Here is a 9359-nt window from a genome sequence, read left to right on the forward strand (position 1 = left end):
AAGCGCTGTTCATGGATATAATTGTACCATCAATGATCCTCCAGCCTCCAATGCAAAACATTAGAGAAGGGCCCATAGTGCTGCAATGCAAGTTAAAATCCAACAATTTATTGTGCAAAAATCTACTTACAAACACCAGCTTGTAAAAATGCCTATAAACCTCGATGAAGATGGCCACAGTGGCACTTCCGGTACATGATTGCTTCACTTCTGGCGTCTGACGGCACTTCCAATGTGTTTCATCCAATGACATCCTGGGAGGTCATCTATTGGACAAAATGCATCGGAAGTGACAATCGCAGACCGAAAGTGCCGTGGCGGTCATCTTTATTGAGGTTTTCGATCACAGCCAGACAGCCAATGAGGAGAGAGAGGGGTGGGGTGAGCCGCGGCTCACTGAATGGACACGCAGAGCAGCGACTCGGGAGCCCCATTGCATCCTGCTTGTTCTGGGGGCATTCGACAGGAAAGAGGGGTCAGGAGCACCGGCTGGGGGACCTGGGAAGAAGAGGATCGGGGCTACTCTGTGCAAAACCACCGCACAGAGCAGGTAAGTATGAAATGTTTGTTATTTAAAAAAAACTATATTTTTTTCCTTTAATATCACTTAAAATATGGCAATAAAAATATAAGGTTGAAAGTAAAAGGAGTAGCTCTCAGATTCTGAACCCTTAGCCACTTAGTAAAACAACTCCTGAAAATGCAAATGAGTTACTCTGCAAAACCAATAATCCCATTAATTACAGCAACCGCCGTCAAACCTACCACATTGCTGGAAAAGTAAAAACGACTATGGCATCATCATCAGCACCCTGTCAATAGGATAGCTGCAGCAGATCATATACCAGCTATATCAAGCAGCTAAAACAGACGAGCATAGTCAATTCATCATCCATGGTGGATGAAATACAGTGTTTTGTACATATCTGTAGGAGTAATGGCATACAGTGGCTAAATAATAATTTGATCTCCTGCAGATGTTGTAGGTTTGCCCACTTACAAAGAAATGAAGGGTCTATAATTTTTTATCATAGGTGTATTTTAAATGATAGAGACAGAATATTAACCAAAAATCCAGAAAAACACAATACACATGTTATAAATTGAGTTGCAGTTCAGTGAGTAAAATAAGTATTTTATCCCCTACCAACCAACAATAAGTCTGGCTCCCACAGACTGGCTACAGTAGGTGCTCATGTGGTACACAGATTAGTCCTGTCATTTTAAGAAGGTGCTCCTGACGACAACTTGTTATGTGTATAAAAGATACCTGTCCACAGAATCTTTCTTCCACTCAAACCTTACCTTCATGGGCAAAACCAAAGAGCTGTCAAAGTACGTCAGGGACAAGATTGTAGACCTGCCCAAGGCTGGAATGGGCTACAAGACGATCAGCAAGAAGCTTGATGAGAAGGAGACAACTGTTGGAGCAATTATTCGCAAATGGAAGAAATACAAAATAACCATCAATTGCCCTTGGTCTGGAGCTCCATGCAAGGATTAATATGAGAAAAGTGAGGGATCAGCCCAGAACTACACGGGAGGAGCTTGTGAATGATCTCAAGGCAGTTGAGAAGTTGGAGGAAAGGCACACCTCTGCCTGGGTCAAATTTCATGAATTGGGTTTACATCCACTTTAAGGATATAGAGAAGATCTGTCAGGAAGAGTGGACCAAAATCCCTCCTACGATGTGTGCAAACCTGGTACCCAACTACAAGAAACGTCTTACCTCTTTGCTTGTCAACAAGGGTTTCTCCACCAAGTACTAAGTCATGTTTTGCTTGGAGATCATATACTTATTTTACGCACTAAACTGCAATTCAATTTATAACATTAGTATCCTGTGTTTTTTCTGGATTTTTGGTTGATATTCTGTCTCTATCATTTAAAGTACACCTATGATAAAAATTATAGACCCTTCATTTTTGTGGGCAAACGAACAAAATCTGCAGGAGATCAAATACTGTAACTATTTTCCCCACTGTATTCACGTGTATCTGTTAACCTGCAATTAAAGCTGAGTTCCACTCAAAAGTGGAACTTTTGCTTATCCATCTCTTCCTCCTCCCTCCCCCCCCCCCAGTGCCACATTTGGCACCTTTCGGGAGGGGGGGAAACGGGTACCTGTTTGACAGGTACCGTTCCCCACTTCCGGGAGACTGGGCCGCCGGAGCTCCACTTTTAAATACATGAGATTTACTACCTGAAACTGCATTTCAAGTAGAAATACAATTCTTTTCTAAGTAGCTGATTCACATCTACAGTATGTGCTACAAAATTTAGTGTGTTTTCAGGGTCAAATCTGATGGTTTTTCTTGAATTGCATTAAGGCAGCTCATTCAATTTGAACAAGCCCTCATTGCCAGGGCCGTTTTTAAGGCAGGGCAAAAGGGGCAGCTGCCCTGGGCCCTGTCATTGTTGTGGGGCCCAAAGGAGCTGCCTCATACTTGGCAACTGTCCTGGTTTAAATTCCCTTGTTCCTTGAAGTTTTAGTCCTGTGCTGTGTCCCAATATCTCAGTGTGAAGTGTTGCTACTAATGATGCCCAGCTCTGCCCTATTGTTTTGTGCGGATGACTCACCTGCAGACCCTGTGTTTACATGTAAATAACCGGCATTAATATGTAAATAGTGGCGGCATTCATATGTATATCATGTCCAGGTCAAATCCACCATCACTTCTGCTGAATACTGCCCACTGGGGAGGTAAAGGGGCATGTTTGAAAGTCCTGCCTACAAACGTGGTCATTAAGCTTGACATCTGCTTGTTCTGCAAAGGCAAGCAAATTGGTGTGGGGGGGGGGGGGGGGGTAGTATTGTGGGGTGTGCAGAGGTAGGCAGAGAAGGAATTACAGTTTGGGTGCACAGGTGAGCAAGGAGGGGTTGCATGGAGGTAAGGAAGGTGGGTCCAAAGATGAGCAGAGGAGGCAGGTAGAGTTAAAGTGGTGGAGGGTTGAAATGGAGAGGATGTGGGAGGTTTGGGGTGCCGAGGTTAGCAGGGGTTTTAGGATGCAAAGGTGTACTGACAGGGTGGATAAAGATGTAGGTCACGTGTAGGGCAGCCCATTCATTTCAATGGGCTGCTCTATACGCTAGAAATGCGGAAGAAAGTCTCTAACCCTTTTTCAAAATCACACGGTGCCGAGGCACATGTCAGCAGATGTGTGAGGATGTCATTAACAATTAATGGCATTGCTGTGTATCTGCTAAAGGGCAGCATGTTTATGTGGTGTCAAAAAAGCGATTTTGCATGCGTTCCTGACACACACAAATGTGAACGCAGGCTAAATGTCTCAGTTGCATTGGTGGTCAGTGTAAATCTCTTCATTACATTGGTGCTTGGTGTAGAATCCTTTCATTCACACTAGTGGCCAGTGTGAATGTTCCCCTTACATTGGTGGTCAGTGTAAGTCCCTTCTTACATTGGTGGTTACTGTGAATGCTTCTATTACATTAGTGGTCAGTGTAAACCCCTGTTACATTGGCGGCCAGTGTTGAAACTCCTCTTTTTTTTTTTTTTGCAAATAGCTTTTTTGGAAACGCCTCTTTATATTAGTAGTCGGTAAAAAAATCAGCATTGCCATTGATCACACCCTCCCCTTCCCCCAGCACTGCCACTGATCCCAGGAGTTCTAGGATCCCTGGGAGTTTTCTGTCTATTGATGGGTCCGCTTACCTCCTCAGTTCATGGTGTGCAGGCAGTGAGGAGATGATGTGCTGTAACCTCTAGCAACCAATCAGTGAGCAGTATTACTGTACAGTAATCTCTTGCAACCAATCAACAAGCAGAAATCATATGCTGCAACCTCTAGCAACTAATCAGTGAGCCATAATGTGTGCTGTAACCTCTAGCAACCAGTCAGTAAGTGGTAATGATATGCTGTAATCTCTGGCAACCAATCGCAATCGCTGCCTTATCTGATACAGTAAACTGATTTTGAGTCTAGCTGCTATTTATTGTATGTCTCAGAGCAGGTGGAGAGTGAAATTGCATGGGGGCAGGGGGGCTAGTGGGGGCCCCAAGAAAAATTTTGCCCAGGGCCCAATCAATATTAAAGACGGCCCTGCTCATTGCACAAAATAATACATCTGCACTTCTTTTTGGCAATGCAGCAGACCACAGTACATCGAGCATTCACATCTCTTCATGATGGTCCACTATAGCAGAGATGTGTTAGTTTTTACCATACATACTGTATGTGTAATGGGTGCTTACTCAGTTGCCCTAAATTTAAGGGAGGACACAACGGTAACTTCTCCTTCATCAGCATTTTTTTTTATACAAGAGTAAGCAACAGTTACAGCAGTTCTGCATTTTCCTCCAGAGTTTCCCTCTGAACAGTAAGATACAGTGTTTATATTACCAGTTACCAATGGCACCGATTTCTCAATCTCCCCAGCAATGAATGAACCCAGAAGGGGTGTGTATTATGTCACTTCTAGGTTCACAGCTGTCATTCCCTAGTTACTGTAGCCAGGGAAGCAGCTAATCAAGCATGTTCTGTGCTTGATTAGTGGAGCGTAGGGGAGACATTGTGGTCTGATAGACCCCTGATGTCTTCATAAGCAAAACCTCTCACCTGCCCAATGCTATCACGTGCTTGTTAGCTCCCTTGTGATAGCAATAAAGTTGCGCACTTGTGTTTGTAAACAGCAATTGCACCACACATGTGATCAATCATCACGAACGTCAGCATGAGAGCAATAATTCTAGGACCTTAATTCATAGTAAACTGGTAACCTGTAAAGGCTTTTAAAGCGTTGCCTATGGACAGGCACACCCATATTTTTTTTTTGGCTTGACATGTTTAGTATCTATTTACTCTATGCAAACTTGTGTTTGTGTACACCTAAATTAACTTTAATTTTATTTTTTTACTAAAAATATGTATTTTATAAAATGGGTTCCTGTCCCTGCCTGAACTTCTCACACTGCAGGGCCCCCAATGATCCAGGGAAGGGCAATTTATAGCCCCTCTGTATCAAAGTTGGCCCACCCAGATCTTGAGTGAACTCTGTATCCAATAGGACACAGGCTCTCCCAAGATGGCACCTGAAGTCCATAGGACCATTTGGTCCAATGCTGGGCTTCCCAAGTGCCAGTAGTAAGCAGCCATCACAAGATTGCTCTGTTTACTACTGCAACAAAACTAGGAATTGACTGAGTGATTGCTGCATCACTCCCTTGCCACAGAACTATAACTATATCTTAAGATTAATAGTCCCTATTGCTGCCACCTGCCTACATATGCACTCAGGTGCTATTTAGAACAGATGGCACAGCACGTAAACTGTGAATTTACATGTATTATGGCAAAGCACAATATAACTCAGGGGTTTAACTTGCATTGCTGCACATGCATAAATGTAAATCCAATCTTAAATAGAACCTGTAAGGACCCATTCATTTCTAGGTGCTACAATATGTACATAGGTGTAAATGGGCTCTAAGATCTGCTAGTATTTACTGGCAGAGAAGGAATAGCTATAGTGAACAGAGCTCTGGCTGAAAAAAATACTTCAAGCTATTCTTTAAATAAGTAAAGTGTGTTATTTATAACTAAAAACTGGTCTGTTAAGTCCCTCCTTAAAAATAATGTGATGTCTTTCCACACCAATTTTTATGTGCTGTTCACAAAGAAATAACAGCTTTTCCCCTAAGCATGCATGCTAAAACCAAAAATAGCTTGTGTGCTGTAGAGTCAACAAAATGGTCAGCAAAGCAGATGAAAAAAAGAACATTTCCCATGTCACCTTGGATACAGATTTTCTCTGACGCTCTCTTACTAGTATATTGCTACTTGTCATTAGTTACCAGAATCTCAGTGCAGAACTGTATCTTTCCATTTGCATGTGAATCAAGCTTTGACTGTCATTTTGGCTGGTTAGCCTGTACAGAAAGAAAAATAAAATCTGCATGGCTCAGGCATATGAGATTAAAACTATGCATAATCAATTATTGTAATAAACTGCCCGAGACATCAAAGGAAATATGCCTCATTATAACTACTGGGCTGTTAATGCTTGCTTATTCTAAAAAAAAAAATACAAAAATACAACCATAGCCTTTCTAATTAATCTACTTTTTTTGCATTCATTACAAAATACAATCTATATTAGCTATAGTAAATTGGTACAATGGTATTATTCAGATCACGCAAATAACATTGATCTGATAGCCAGTATTTGGAGTACAGGACTATTACATCTACAGCAGAATAAATATACCCATGCACAGGGCTATTTATGTGACACATTTGGGCAAATTTGATTTAAATTGCATCTTTCCAATCTACTAACATAAAAACACATACAGTTTTGGACTAATCAGCATTCTTTCTTATATGCTAAATTCAACTTATCAAGAGTCAAAAACTAAGGTCTTATTTATGTCATACTTACCTGTTCTGTGTAATGGTTTTGCACAGAGCAGCCCCGATTCTCCGATTCTCGGGTCCCCCGTCAGCGCTCCTAGTCCCTCCCTCCCTCCTGCTGCGTGCGCCCACAGCAAGCAGCTTGCTATGGGGGCTCCCGGACCCGCTGCTCTGTATGTCGATTTGCACACCAAGCGCGCCTCGGCCTTACCATTGCTCTCTCCTCATTGGCTCACTGGCTGTGATTGACAATAATGGGAGCTATTGCCTCCCATTGCTGTCTCAGCCAGTGAGGAAGAGAACGGGGAGAGCTGCTGCTCTTGTGCACATCGCTGGATTAAGATGGGACTCAGGTAAGTATTAGAGGGCTGCTGCATACAGAAGGTTTTTTACCTTCATGCATAGAATGCATGAAGGTAAAATAACTTGAGCCTTAACAACCACTTTAATAAGAGGGTCCCGATTGACCACCTGGCTTCACCTTATCTATATTGCGCCAGAGGCAAGATGTAGGTGAATAATGGAGGAATAACCACTGGTAAGACAATTATTACCTTTAATACTTATACTTAATAGATATTTAACAACATTTTCTGTAAACACTGGCAAAGGAAAGGGTTGCTTTAAAATGCCTATGCACTGATAACAAAAAATAAAAACATCCAAATAATATTTGTTGGGCTGTTGATTTAATGGAAAGAAAAAATAGGAATTTTTACTTACCTGTAAAATTCCTTATCTTGGAGTATAATATAATATAGGACTTGTATTCATAGACCATGGATCAAATGCTTCTACCTTCAGTGGATTAGTAACTGGCAAAGATTTTTGCTAGGGCCACCCATAAAGCATACCCATATAACCCCACTTAGTCTGTGGAGCTCTGTGTTTTTTAGCAAGCTATAAAGAGTGATCAAGAGGAGGAACCTGTCCTGTACTGTTCTCCAAGATAAGAAAAGTACAGGAGACACCAACAACCCTAGTATAATAGACTCTGATGGGAACAGAAGGAACCTTTTACTTAAAGCGGACCTTCAGTAATTTTTTCAACTTTCCACCTATTAAATCCTCTTCCCTTGTTGTTTTAACTTTGGATAGTAGAACATTTTTTTTCCTGCCAGTAAATACCCTATACAGCCCACTATATAAAATAATATGCAAAGTGATTGGAGGAAAGCTTCAGAATGGCAAAGATGCTTTTATTGCAGATTATGTGGGCAGACTGCAGTTCCTCTTTAATGATAGAGGGCCCAGGAAATGAGCTGTCTCCTCCACCTGGCAATGATAGAACAGGGAGACAGGTGTCTTCTAGTCCTCTACTAGGTACTCTAAGAAAAACAAAAAGGGACTCCATCTTGGGAAAAGAGGCTGTGGCAGACAAGTAAACTGACAGCCCTGATCACATCCAAACAATGTAGGGCTATTTCCTTGTCACATTATGGGGCAGGACAGAGGAAAGGGAAGACAATGCCCTCATTGAGGTGGCATGAGGAACCAACCTTAGGTAAAAAAAGTTTTGTTTCAAAACCACCTTGTCATTATGCTAAACAAGAAAAGTCTCTTTACAAGAGAGAGCTGCTTACTCAGAAACACTCCTAACAGACGTGGTAACAACCAAGAAGGCAATCTTAAAGGTGAGTCTTCCAATGGAATTTTCAGTTAAAAGGGAAGGATCTCTGAAGAACAGAAAGCGCCAGGTTGAGATACCAAGGTGAAGCAGGAGGTAAAATTGGGGGAACTGTATTAGCAACTCTTTGTAGAAAAGTTTTGATAAGGAATTGTGAGACAAGAAGTTTCTGAAAGAGGAATGATAGGGCAGAAACCTGTCCCTTGAGGGTACTCCGAGCCAGAAGATGGTCAAGACCAGAATGAAGAATGGTCAAAAATGCGAGTGATAAAGTAATGATAGGGTCAAACTTTCCATCCTCGCACCATGCAAAGAAAACTTTCTGTGTGTGATGGAAAATTTTGCGGGAGTTGGATTTCCTTGCTCTGAATGAGGTGGGAATTTCTACAGCAATGCTGTTAAAGCTAGTGATGGAGAAGTACAAGGGGCCTTGAACCAGTAAGTCTGGTCTGTGTACCACAGTCTCTCTGGGCCAATTTGGTGTGATGAGAATAACTGGGACCCTTTCCTCCTCTATTTTGTTCAGCAGTCAAACAAGGATCGTCATTGAAGGGAAGGCCTGAACCAGTTGGATATGAGTTCAAGGAATCACCAGAGCATCTACTGTGAAAGCTATAGGATCCCTGGTCTTGGCCACAAACTTGTTCAACTTATTGTTGAACCTGGAAGCCACAATGTTCACACCTATTTTTCCCCACCTTAGACAGGGTTTCTGAAGCAACTCTGGAGCAGACAACTCCCAGAGAGAGCCACCAGCAGGTCTGGAACTGCAAGTGCAAATAGAGCCCTTTAAAGAGCTTCAAAACACCTATCAACAGAATCCTTAAAGGAGGAAACATCCTCAACAGTAACTATAAAGTGTTTATTGATAAAAATCTAAGCTTTGCCAGGACTCGTAAAGTGCAAAATCAATCTGTGTGTGTATGGAAAAAGTATTTTTAGACTCTGAAACAAGGTTCTAGAAGTGCCAAAAGTTTTGCCTTTTGCCTCACAGGCCGCATAGTGCATGCTAGAGTCATATGAGGGGAGTGGTGTCAACATAGGACATTGCTCTGGGACAAGGAAACAGATATTACCCAGAGTGGTGTTCTGTGTTTCCTATAGGCTATCAGCAGAACACATTATTCTGGCCTTTAGTCCCAGCCCCCTTGCCTGTAATCCCCTATCTCTAGTGAGGGGGATACCCTGTGGACTACTCACTATTCAGGAGTGCAGAATTGATGGGTTTTGTGTGTCCTAAGAAGGAGCCGCTATAACCCAGGTGCAGATTAAGGTCCTGCAGCTATGTCTCTATAGAGATGGCCACTGAAATGCAGCAGAATACTGGGTGCAACTGTTCTCGGTGGAACAGTTGGGTAT

Source organism: Aquarana catesbeiana, linkage group LG11 (genome assembly GCF_042186555.1).
Source record: "Aquarana catesbeiana isolate 2022-GZ linkage group LG11, ASM4218655v1, whole genome shotgun sequence".
Taxonomy (NCBI): domain Eukaryota; kingdom Metazoa; phylum Chordata; class Amphibia; order Anura; family Ranidae; genus Aquarana; species Aquarana catesbeiana.